Source organism: Octodon degus, unplaced genomic scaffold (assembly GCF_000260255.1).
Source record: "Octodon degus isolate 3935 unplaced genomic scaffold, OctDeg1.0 scaffold00091, whole genome shotgun sequence".
NCBI classification, from domain to species: Eukaryota; Metazoa; Chordata; class Mammalia; order Rodentia; family Octodontidae; genus Octodon; species Octodon degus.
In genome coordinates this window covers 8,127,922-8,141,071 of record NW_004524667.1, presented here as the reverse complement: position 1 = coordinate 8,141,071, position 13,150 = coordinate 8,127,922, and the positions used below count along the sequence as shown (strand labels likewise).

The following is a 13,150-nucleotide window of genomic DNA, read 5'->3' as shown; positions in this document are numbered from 1 at the left end:
TCTGTTGATCAGATTAACAGACATAGTTATGTAAGATTGGACATATGGTTGAATATTACCACTTGCTTTCAAGAAACCTTAAATTTTTGTTGTCTCTTTTTTAAACCTTTTTTAAAAAGTTTATTTTAAAGAGGATATAGTACTAATTGATATAATGTTAGAAATAATACATATTTAGTAGACCAAGATGTCAGGTATTCAAACATGGCTTTTGTCTTACACATTGCTATCCTTGATGTAGTTGCTTAGATTGCAGCTATCGGCATACACAGTCAGTCAAGATGTAAATTCTACACATTAATTGCTATTTTGAAAAGACTGATGGAGATTTTCAGTATAATCACCTCAGCCGTCCTATATATATACTTGTATCTTTTTCCCCTACTGACTCGTCCCACGAGTCAACACGTGGGATAGTGACCTGGAGGAGGAACAGGGATAAACAAGACAGGGCAAGAGACACGAGAGATGGAGACAAGACAGGCTTTCTGATCAAGTCTTGTTTATTGAGGAAGTGAGCGGGGTCTAAATAGCTGTATAGTGGAAGCAGTTGGGTGGGACTAGCTGTGGATTGGTAGTGGAGGTCCAGGACCACAGGAAGATGCCAAGGCAAGCAGGGTTTGGTGCTGCAGCACTTCTTGCCCAAATAAGGGAAAATATAACAGGAGCATTCTATCGCCCCCCACACCGTACCTTTTTTCTTACCTTTTCTATTTTCTCTCCTCTTCATTGTTTAATCCTTAAGTTCCATTTCTGTATGTTTTATTATATCTGTTATACCTTTTAAGTTTTATTTCTTCGTTCAACTTCTTACACTAAGGAGACAATATGATATTTATACATGTGGGTCTGGTTTATTTCACTTATGAGTATAGTCTCTAGTTGCATCCACTTACCTATGAAGGCTTCTGGTTTGTCTTTCTTTAGAGCTGAATAATACTCCATTGTATAAAAATACCACATCTTTTTTTTTTAAAGGTTTAAAATGTACTTTAATAAGTTGATGCTGTATTACTGCTCCATTTCTCAGAAAAACTCCAAATTTAAGGTATCAGGGGTAAATCAAACGTGGTACACCAATAAAAAATGCGCAGCATAACTACCTAAGATAGGCAAGGCTAAGAGCTGCTGTCAGACCTTCAGCATACAGCAACCCTATTCCCAATTGTACAAGGCCTATCAAGAAAAGTTGTGAACAGCAATGTCATAAGCACAAAAATATCATTTCTGGAATATCCTTGCTCAAGGAAAAGATGGAGGTATGTTAGCACAAGATTTTTTAAAATTATATATTAAAATGAACATCTGTTTAGTACACAAAAGGGTAATCTATGGGATACAACAGCACTGTACGCAGGCTGTCTGGGGCCTCTGAGGACATTTGCCTTGATTCTCACCTGGGAGCAGATGGAGCAGTGGGGCTAAGGCCACTGGGAGATGTTTGGCTTTTGTGGTGTATGTGGCAATGTCTCTGGGCGTGAGGGGTGTGGAAAGCAAATAAAACACGATGGACAAAAAACTGGAATGCTCAAGATCAATGGGACTCTAAGGAATCATCCTGTCATGGTCCCCCAGCCTTCAACAATTCATTACATTTGAAATTTCAGGAATGTGTCACACAGAACCAATTAAACAAACCACTCAGAATTTGTTAAATATCACTCCTCCCTGGCTCTCTGCCCCCAGCATGCTCCCTTAGAGTAATACAGGAAAGGAATACCTAACTATTGGGTCCTTATAATTTTTTAAGCTAGACTTCTGGCTAGTCCAAAAGAGTTCCTTCTTTTAAGCATTGCAGGAAACTAGACAAAGCAGCTTTACTAGTATCAGTGATGTTTGGAGCAAATTCAGCGCCAGGAACTGCATGATTGAAAGCAGGAGGGGTTCCGCCAATTGCACCAGTTCTTTCCATCGTAGCAGTTTACTTGTTGGTGGCATCAATCCCAAGGTTCCATCAGGCATCATAGTGGCAGGTCCTGAGGGAGCTGGGATACCAGCTGGCACCAGAGCAGGGGGCATATTGCCTCTGCTGTTTATACCCATAGCACCTCCCATAGGCATCTGGCCCATCCACATCTCTTGTTCTCTCCCATGAGGGAAGGTTCCCTTGAATCTCTCCTGCTGTCGCAGTATCATCTCTTCTTGTTGCCCCTGCATTTCTGCTTCACTGTGTCTATGCTCCTCTTTCTGCCAGAGCTCCAGTTGCTTTCGTTTTTGGACCTCTTGGTTATGCAGCTCTTCCATTCTCTGAAGTTCTTTTTGGCATCTCATCAAACCCTGCCTCATCAGCATAACCTGGTGCTCATGGCAAGCAGCCTCTATCTCCATCTCGAGCTTCTCATGAGCTCCCTTGATGTTGCGGTCCACTTGATCCTGCTGCTGCTTCTGCATCTCAATAGGTGCCTTCCAGGACATGGAGTACCCATATTCAAAGGAGCCAGACTGTACAATTTGAGGTGGTTGCTCTCACTCCTTGTGAAACTGCTGTTTCTTTATAACAAACTTTTCTGGAAATCCTTCTTCATCATCTAACTCCTCACAGGCCGAGGAAATGTGATTCGTAGGAAAGACCGTTCACTGCATCTGTCCAGAGCTTTCCGTGTGGTGGGCTTCCCTGATAACTCAGCAATGCCTTTTCCTGAGGGTCTTCCTTGATCATCTACAATGACTACAGCCCTTTCCACCTGGCTAAATACAGAAAAGGTTTCTTCCAGTAGTTCAATGGACATGTATTGAGGAAGGTTTCAGACTGGAAGGGAAGCACTATGGCTGGCAAAGTGCCCACACAGTTGTTTTACACGGAGAGGTGTATTATCCAGCTCCACTTTGGCAATCTGTGCAAGGGTTCATGTTTCCAAGTGGATAAAGCCAAAGTCTTTATCCTTGTGAATGAAAATTTCTCCTGCTTTCCATATTTCTCAAGTTCCTTATTTCCTCCTCAGTGATATCAGGGGAAAGATTGCCCACAAAGAGGTGGCTACATTGAGTAAGTGTCTTCTCTCCTGGTTTCTTAAAATTCTTCAGGTCAATAGTCCAACTTTTATTTTGGATACTGGCCTGTTGTCCATTTGCAGGTATTGGTGGTGGTGGCTGCTGCTGTTGCTGCTGTTGCTGCTGCTGCTGCTGGTGATGCTGATAATGCTTTATTGGAGTATGATTCTGCTTCTTCAAGTTAAAGATCTTATTGCTTTGCATTTTTGTACTCTCAATTTGACTGAAGACAGCAAAGTGCGTCCAGCCCTAACTTCGACTTTGCCAGTACCAGCAGTCCGCTCCCCAGAGGAACAGTGACCTAAAAATGCCACATCTTTTTCATGCTTTCCTCAGTGATGGACATTTTGGATGCTTCCAAGATTGGGCTGACAAATTGTGCTGCTATAAACATGGGTGCACATACATGATTGCAAAACAATGTTTTTAGTTCTTCTGGGAAAATTCCCAGAAGGGGAATAGCTGGATTGAATGGGATTTCCATTCCTAGTTTTCTGAAGCATCTCCACATTGATTTCTACAGTGGTTGTACCAGTCTACTTCCCCACCAGCAATATAAAGGTTTCTTTTTCCATGCAGCCTTTCCAGCATTTAATATTAATTGATTTCTTTATGATAACCATTCTTTCTGGGGTGAGATGGTATCTCAATGTTGTTGTAATTTGCATTTCTTGAATTGCATGTGACATGGGGCATTTTTTCATGTATTTATTTGCTTCCTGTATTTTTTCCTCTGAAATTGGGTCTTTAAATTTTGGGTCCATAATTTTTTTTTTTGATTCTTTATATATTCTAGATAGAAGACCTTTGTCTGAGTGATTATTAAGATTTTTTTTCCAAATTTCTGGGTTGACTTGTCACTCTGTTGGCAATTTCTTTTGACATGCAGAAACTTCTCAGTAAGAGGAGTTTCTCAATCAGAAGTTGATTCTCTGAAGTATTTCCAGAGCAGTTGGATTTTGTTCATGAACTGTTTGCCTACAGCTATGTCTTCAAGATTGCCACCTACATTCTCTTCAAGGAGATTTACTGTTTCTGGTTTAATGCTTAGATCCTTAATCCATTTTGACCTTAGTTTATTTTTTTTTTACTTTGTAGTGTAACTACTCATTATTAAAAAAAGACAAAATATCCAATTTTATACACTATTATTTATATATAGAAACTAGGCTTAGTTTTTAAAATTATAATACTGAAACAAAATAGTGCTAAGACATTTTTCTTTCATAGCAATATACTATAATTTTCTAATTGTATTTGGGTTAAATAAAATATTTATTTTATATATAATATATATTATATATATAATATGTGTCTGAATTGTCTAAGTTGAAGTGTTTTTTATTAATCTTATTGAGAAACAAATAGCAAGGACAGTTTCAAAACCGATTAGTAGGACAGTTTCAATAATTAATATGCTGCATATTGTTGTCTTCGTAGTGCTTATTCATAGTACAAGATGCAGACATGATATCCTGTTCAAACACTATTAGTAAAAATCTTTCTTCTCATTGAATTAAGAGAAAATAGCTGTATATCTATGCTAAATATTTTGTATATACAGATAAAAATGGGCATTCATTTGTATCCCCTTTTTTTGCTTAGTTTTGTCAGAGATGGGTATTCCATTGCCATCTAAACATTGTAGGTGTGTGAATTCAGCAAAATAATCCAATATAGTCCAGTAGCCCATAATAGTAGAGCGTTATCCATAGGACTGGCAGTGTCAGAAGTTGTTGACTTGAGCCTTTTACAACTCAGCATATTAATATGGTTTTACTTTTTATACCTCGTTTTTATACTTTTCTGCTGGATGGTTAAGACCAAGATAAAGCAAGACCTGTATAACAAGAAATGTAACTTTTGTATCTGTATCTGACAAGGTCAGTCAAATCCCCTCAGGATTTACTCTGACACCCTGTACTGCAGTTTGTAAATCCTTTCTCAGTGTCAGTCATGTGGATGAGCCATGGTCATTGCTTGACCAGTTTGCTCTCTGTGAAAGCCTGGGAGAATGTTTTCTCTCCATGTGACTCTGCTTAGGCACAATCTACATCATCAATCACTTTCCTCTGTGGCCACATAATCTACTTGATCAGAAAATTTGGTAAATCACTGAGTTATAGGATGTTACAGTACAGGTTCTCTTATGTCCTGAGTCTTCCTTGACCTTGAAAGGTTAGGGCCAAAATATTGGCTGTCCTTGCAGCCCCCTCCCCTTTCTTTTCTAATTTTTGGTCTGCAAACTTAAGTTGTTAACCCTCCACAAGAGAAGCTTAATAATATTATTGCCCTATAACATAGACATCTGAGTTTAACCTCACTATCTGTCTGAATAACAAATATCTTAGGCATAACATGGAACAAGTATTTTCCATCAAGTATTTATACATTAAAATTTAAATTCCTACAGAATGTGAAGAAAAGAAAATTTTAAAAATTTTAAAAATAGAATAAACAGTTACATATTTTACACAGAAATTTAGAAATCTAACCATGTACAGCATTGAAACATGAAAGTCTTATGACTTTTTTTCTTGCCCTTTATTTTTATTTATTACCTTTTTTTTAACTCAGCTCAGGCTTGTGCACTTGCCAGGCAAGCACTTATTCTATTGAGCTATCTCCCTGGCCCCATCCCTTTTTTTTTAAACAAACATTACTTGAGAGACAGTATGGCAGTAATTGATATGACATGATAAGCAGTACATATTTAGAAAACCAGAATGACAGTCATTCCAAGCATGACTCTACTATTACACATTGCTGTCTTCAGTGCAGTTGCTTAGTTCACAGGTATCAGCATATGTAGTTAGAGTAAGAATCCTACAAATTAATTGCTAATTTCAAAAACCTGCTGATGTTTCTCAGGATCATTGCCTTAACCATCCTGTGTACACATGTGTAGCTTTGTCCCTGTCATGTTTCCTAGTATTTGTCCTTGTTCTTTCTTTGTTGTTTAATCCTTAAATTCTTACTTTCCTTTTAATTGTGTTATACCTTTCTATTTGTATTTCTTCTTTTGAGTTTTTATAGTTGGGAGACTATACAATATTTACACATGTGGGTCTGATTTATTTCACTTATGAGTATATCTTCAAGTGGCATCCACTTCAACATAAAGGCTTCAAGTTTATCATTCTTTATAGCTGAGTAATACTCCATTGTATAAAAATACCATATTGTTTTCATCCATTCCTCAGATGACGGGCATCTTGGTTGTTTCCAAGATCTGGCTATCACAAATTGTGCTGCTATAAACATAGATGCACACATATCATTATGATATGATGTTTTCAGTTCCTCTGGGAAAATTCTCAGTAGGGGGACAGCTGGTTTGAACGAGATTTCCAGTCCTAATTTTGTAAGGAGTCTCCACACTGATTTCCATAATGGTTGCACCAGTCTACTCCCCCCAGCCTCTCCAACATTTGTTGTTGGTTGATTTCTTTATGATAGCTATTCTTTCTGGGGTGATGGTATCTGAGTGTTGTTTTAATTTGCATTTCATGGATGGCTAGTGATGTGGAGCATTTTTTCATATATTTATTCACTTTCCTTAATTTCGACCTCTGAGAAGTGTGTGATGATCTCAGATGCCCATTTCTGGATTGGGTCTGTAAATTTTGGGGCCCTAATATTTTTCATTTCTTTATAAATCTGGAGAGCATACCTTTGTCTGAGTGCTTATTTGTTGATTTTTTCCAAATTTATGGGTTGTTTTTTCCCTTTGTTGGTAATTTCTTTTGACGTGCAAAAACTTCTCAAAAAGAGGAGGTCCCAGTTTTTAATTCTTTCAAGTATTACTCATGTGATTTGATTTTTGTTCATGAACTCTTTGCCTACCCCTATGTCTTCAAGAGTCCCTTCTACTTTCTCTTCTAGGAGATTCTGTTTTAATGTATAGATCTTTAATCCATTTTGACTTTAGCTTATTGCATGGTGATAGACCTACGTCAAGTTTTAATTTTTGGTATGTAGAGAGCCAGTTTTTCCAGCACCTTTTGTAAAAGAGCGTATCTTTCTTCCAGTAAGCATGTTTGGCCTCTTTGTCAAAGATCAGGCAGATGATTGTGCTCATAGAGGCCTCTGCAGCTTCTAATCTATTCCATTGATCCTCAGTTCTATTTTGTTGCCAATATCATGCTGATTTTATCACAGTATCTTTGTAGTATAATTTCAAGTCAGAAATTGTAATGCTTCCTGCCTTGTCTTTGTTGCCCAGGATTGCCTTTGCTATTCAAGGTCTTTTCTGGTTCCCAATAAATTTTAGGAATGATTTCTCTAGGTCTGGGAAGTATGTTGGTGGTAGTTTGTTAAGACTGTTGTATTGGATATTACATTTTTCATGTCCATTAAGATTTGTCTTATATAGTTGGGTGCTCCTGTGTTTGGAGCATACATATTTTTGAGTGTTACCTCATCCTGTTGTATTTTTCCCTTAACCAGTATATAGTGGCCTTCTTTATTTTGTTTGATCATTCTTGGTTTGAAGTTGAGACTGTCTGAGGACAGGATTGCTACCCCTGCTTTTTTCTGAGGTGCTGGGTTATGTAGTATTATTTTCTATCTTTTGACTTTCAGCCTATGAATTTCTTTATCAGTTAAGTGTGTTTCTTATATACAGCGTATTGTTGGATTTTGTTTCCTAATCCAATGTGCCAGTCTATTTCTTGTAATTGGTGAATTTAGTCCATTTACATTGATGGTTATAATTGAGATGTATGGACTTAACGATTGACATGTTATTTACCTGCTGTTGTTTACTCCTTTTTCTCCTGTGTTTAATTGTTTGCCCTATTTATTGGGTTCCTCCTGTTCCCATTCATGGGGTTCTGATCATTTTGGTCCCTCTCTGGATCATCTTTCAGTTGTCTGTATAGGGTTGGCTTTGTTGTCATGAAATTCTTTTGCTGTTTTTTGTCATAGAAGTATTTCACCTCTCCATCAAACTTGAAAGAGAGTTTTTCAGGGTATAGTATTCTGGGCTGGAATTTGTTTTCATAGAGGACTTGAAGTACTCTGCTCTATGCTCTTCTTGACTTCATGGCTTGTGAAGTGAAGTCTGACATTATTCTGATGGGTTTTCCTTTAAATGTTATCTGTTTCTTTTCTCTGGGCTTTCAGTATATTGTTCTTGTGCTGGATATTGGGAGATTTTGACCGTTATATATCTCGATGTGTTTTTAATTGGATTGATGTAATTTGGATTTCCATATGCTTTGGTTACCTGAATGTCAGATTGTTTTCCCATATTTGGGAAACTTTCTGCTATTACTTCTGCTCATATTTTTTATGTCATTTGTATTGACTCCTTCTTTCTCATTGATGCCTATTAGTCTCAAGTTGTTCATCTTTGCATCATCTTGCAGGTGATGAATTATTTTTTCCTGCATCCTACTTATTTTTAAGAGGTGTTTTCTTATCTTCTTGCTAGCTGCAATGTCATCTTCAAGATCTGAAACTCTATCTTCATTTTCACTGACTTTAGTTCAGTGCATGGTGATAGACCCAGGTCTAGCTTTACTTTTCAGCATGTGGAAAGCCAGTTTTTCCAGTACTTTTTGTTAAAGAGGCTATCTTTCTTCCTGTGAATATGTTTGGACCCTTTTTCAAAGATAATATGTCTGAGTGCCTTTGTAGTTGTATCTGCATCTTCTAATCTGTTCCATTGGTCCTTGTGTCTGTTTCTTTGTTTTTTTCCCCATAATTTTATTGATAAACAAATAGCAATGAGACGTTTCAAATCAAATTGGTAGGACAGTCCCAATAATTCACACATTGCATACATTCTTCCTAGTGGTTAATTGCTGTACAAGATGCGGACATGATATCCTATTTACAAACACCATTAGAACAAATCTCTCTATTCATTAAGAGAATGTAACTGTTTCTTTGTTACAGTACCATGCTTTTTTTATCACAGTAGTTTTATAATATAATTTCAAGTCAGGGATTGTAATGCCTCCTGTCTTGTCTTTGTTGCCCAATATTGCCTTTGCTATCCTAGGTCTTTTCTAGTTCCAAATAAATTTTAGGAATGATTTGTTTAGATTTGTGAGGTATTTTGATTGTATTTTGTTAGGGATTGCATTAAATCTGTGCATCAGTTTTGGGAGTGTGGTCATTTTCAAATGTTGGTTGTTCCTGTCCAGCAGCAAGGAACATCTTTCTGTTTTCTGAAATCCTCTTTGATCTTTTTTCCCCGAGTACTGTAATTTTTATTGTATAGACCTTTTACTTCCTTAGTTAGATTAATTCCTAGGTATTCATTTTTTTGGGGTGCACTTGTGAAGTGTATTGTTTCTCTAATTTCTCTCTCAGTGTGTTTGTTTTCTGTGTAGAAGAATGCTATCAACTTTTGGGTATTGACTTTGTAGCCTCTTATGCTACTGAATTTGTTTATTAATTCTAGGAGCTTCTTGGTGGAGTATTTTGAGTCTTCCGAGTAGAATATCATGTCATCTGCAAATAATGATAGCTTAACTTCTGTTTTATTCTTACTACATTATTATTTATTGAAGAAGTAATGTAATTTGCTTTGTTGTATGAATTTTTGTATGTTTAATATATTAATTCATATAGATTAGTGAAACTTGAGTTCATGGATATATGACTTCACTTGAGCTCATTATATCACCTTAGAACAGTTATATGACCTTAGAGCCATGCAAATATTTTACCTCATTATAAAGCAAATTTAAATTGACATTTTTCAGGGCCAGGGAGGTAGCTCTGTGGTCTAAGTACCTGCCTGGTAACTGCAAGTACGTGTGTTCGATCCCCAGTACTACATGCTGTGCCCACCACAGATCCTTGGGTGCATGTGCCAGCCACTGAAGCCATGCATGGTAGTACACTCCTGTAATCCCCGTGCTGGAGCGGTTGAAACAGAAGGATCACTATGAGTATGAGATATGGAGCAAGACCCTGTACCAAACACATAAATTTTAAAAAAGTAAAACATCAATAAATTTGTATATTTCAAAAATCTCCCAAAATTAAATGCAATGTAAAACAAATGAACCAATCATGTGCATCATTTTGGTGGTTATTTCTACAAAATTTATACACAAAAATATACAAAATGATACAATGTATCTAAAAATATTTAAATTCCAATATTTCAATAATGATATTGTTAATATTATTCTGAGACTGTTTTGAGTATTTTACAAAACAGAAAATGAATAGTTTTATTAGCATTGTTGAGAATAAAGATTTTCACATAAAAAGTAGGTATAGATAGAACATAAATGAGGTCAAGTACAAAACATATATCCCTGAACTCAAATTTCACATATCATTATGAATTAGTGATATTTTTAAGCACACACACACACACACACACACACACACACACATCACACACATTTGTCCAGGAAATACCCAGAAACAGTAACAATAAACACAATAGCAATGAGCATCCCTGCTGCATAAATTGTGGACGCCAAAGATTGTTTCCTGATGAAAAAAATCAGCTCTCCTTAGAGAAACAGATGATTCAGGATCCAGCACAGGAAATTTACAAAATGAAGCTGTTATCATAGCTCAAAGGTGAGGAAACTATTTTATGTTTCATTAAGGAAGTGAAGTACACATTTGAAGAATTTTCCTTAGCCACGGAAGACACACCTGAGCACCCACAAGAAAAGTGACACGAATCCATCAGAGCATACCAAATATGTATGTTTAAGACCTCAAGTTCCTGCTGATGCTATAAACAATAAACTGCACCTTAATTGATTGGCCTCAGGAAAAGTGATAAAGAGTGAACGTCTACTAAATCACGGATTGTCTTTTCCTCGCCTTAAACCAACTTACTCTTGTGCTATGTTGTCTTAGCATCAGTTTCCTTTTGAGCATTTCTTTTAAATCCAGAATTCAATTGGCATGATCTTATTAAACATGCACACATTACTGTACCTGTCTATTAAATGGCAAATAGAGGTGTTATGGGTTAGGTAAAAAATGTCCCCAAAGCCTTCTGTTTACGGGAGGTGCCTGGCTGAAAGGGGGCAGTTAGTCACCGGGGACATCCTTGGAAGTGTCCTGAATTCCTCCATTCTCTCCCTGCTGCCTTCCCCCACCACGCTCTTCTGCCACACTCTCTCTGTGCTGGAGCACACCAGCCATGAGCTGAATTCTGTGAAAATCTGAGCCAAAGAAACATCTTCTCTTGTACATTGTGAGTGTCATGTACTTTGTCCTAGCAACAGGAAAAGTGACTAATACAGGAGCGTTTCATCTGTCTTGGTACTTAATCAATAAGGAGTTACTAAACCATGGAACATAATGTCCTCAATTTAGTCACAAAGGTGGATTGTTGAGGGTAAATGATACCCACATTTTTTCTTTACAATGTTTCTATAAATGGGGCCAGAGAGATAACTAAGTAGAGTAAGTGTTTGCCTGGCAAGTTCAAGGTCCTGAGTTCAATCCCTTGTGTAGCAAAAAGGAAAAAAAAAAAAGAAAGGAAAGAAAGAATGAAAAGAAATATTTCTGTTGATGAACTATTAGTATTAATTTTATAAATTTTATTATATTAAACAGTGAGTAATAGGAAAACAATATCAAAGTATCAAATTTTTAATATTTATTGTTCATTAAAAGCATCAAATTTTCAACTTGGGTTGATTCTCAGTGTGCAAAGTCAAAAATAGAACAACAGAAATAAATTCCTATATAAAGTACTATGAAAATACCATTAGGATGCCACAAGCGCTTACCCTAATCATAACACCTGAGGTAGCCTCCAGGCATTGCAACAGCCTGTTCCCCACACACGTGTCACTTCACTGACAGCTCATGTCTTTTGCTTTCCTGGCATTTTGGTAGGGCATACTTGACATCTTGCTAGTCCTGCTATTTTTTCAGGAGGTTCTTATTATACAATATAATGTATAGTGAAAAAAGAATATAAATTATCAATAAAATAAGTTATATCTTAGTACGTGTTGTGTTTATCATAAACATTAGCTTTGTACCCATTTGAAAAGCCTAAAAATAACAGAAATAAACTCTTTTATAAACCACAATGAAAATACCAAAAGAGCTGTAAGTAACAAAAATAATCTGTACCTCAGTCGTCATACCCAAGGCAGTCTTCACATACGACAACTGCATGATTCATGCACATGCCTCAACGTGTGGTCACTTTCCTGTCTTGTGTGGTAGGCCATGCTTGTCATCTCTCTTTTCTTCTTGTTTTGTCAGGAGTTTCCCACTGTATTGTACAGCATGCATTTAATAGGAAAATAAAATAAAACATCAACTATCTAATGAGTACTTAGTATAGACATCAACATTTTCATGTCAGCTGCTTACTTGCTTACAAAACCTAAAAGATAATATCAGAAATAAAAACCTATGTGAACCACAATGTAAATACAGACCAAAAGACTACCACAGAAAGAATCTTTGTTTCAACAGTCATACCCAAGCCAATCTTAATACATGATGAGTACAGTTTCCATACATAAGTATTGCTTGCACAGATGGCATGTATGATTTGTTTTCTTGTCCTTTTTTGTAGGGCACAGTTGATGTCTTTTGATTTTCCTGTGTCATAGAAGATCATGTTGCACTTGCCTGTTCTCCTGTCAGCTCACTAGTGTGCTCCACACTACTTTTACACAGTTCTCTGCAGAAACATTTTGTTTTTCATCTTTTTTTTTTTTTCGGAACTGGGGATTGAACTCAGGCCCTTGTGCTTGCTAGGGAAGCGCTTATTCCACTGAGCCATCTCTCTGGCCCCCTATGTATTCCCTCTGCTGTAAATGAACTTTTATGAATTATAATCCCAACCTTCTAAGAAAATTCCTCCATGGCATTTTGCACTTGTTATTTTCTTTGCAAACTATTGAACTATTTATGCCACACATGTTTATGATCAAGTAAAAAGAATCATTGGCCAATGCTTTGTTTCAAATGGTATCATAGTTGCTGTGTAACTCAACAACATCTCTTCTGCTTTTAGTTTAGTTGTAGAAAGTTACCATATCAGGCTTCCACTTCGTTGAGGTTTCCGTATCAATATTTCCATCATGGTGTAATGTTGACATCTGCTGTACCAGTTTGTTTCTCTTTGTCATATGTAAGGACAATGTTGTATCTTTCTGAAATCCAAAGATTGTACTACCCAACTCCCTGTTTTGAA

The 13,150-nt window shown here is 36.8% G+C and overlaps 1 pseudogene; it reads right to left on the bottom strand.

The window, feature by feature from the left end:
• Positions 1 to 1,762: 1,762 nt before the first annotated feature.
• Positions 1,763 to 3,195, bottom strand: LOC101591150 (annotated as a pseudogene).
• Positions 3,196 to 13,150: the final 9,955 nt, after the last annotated feature.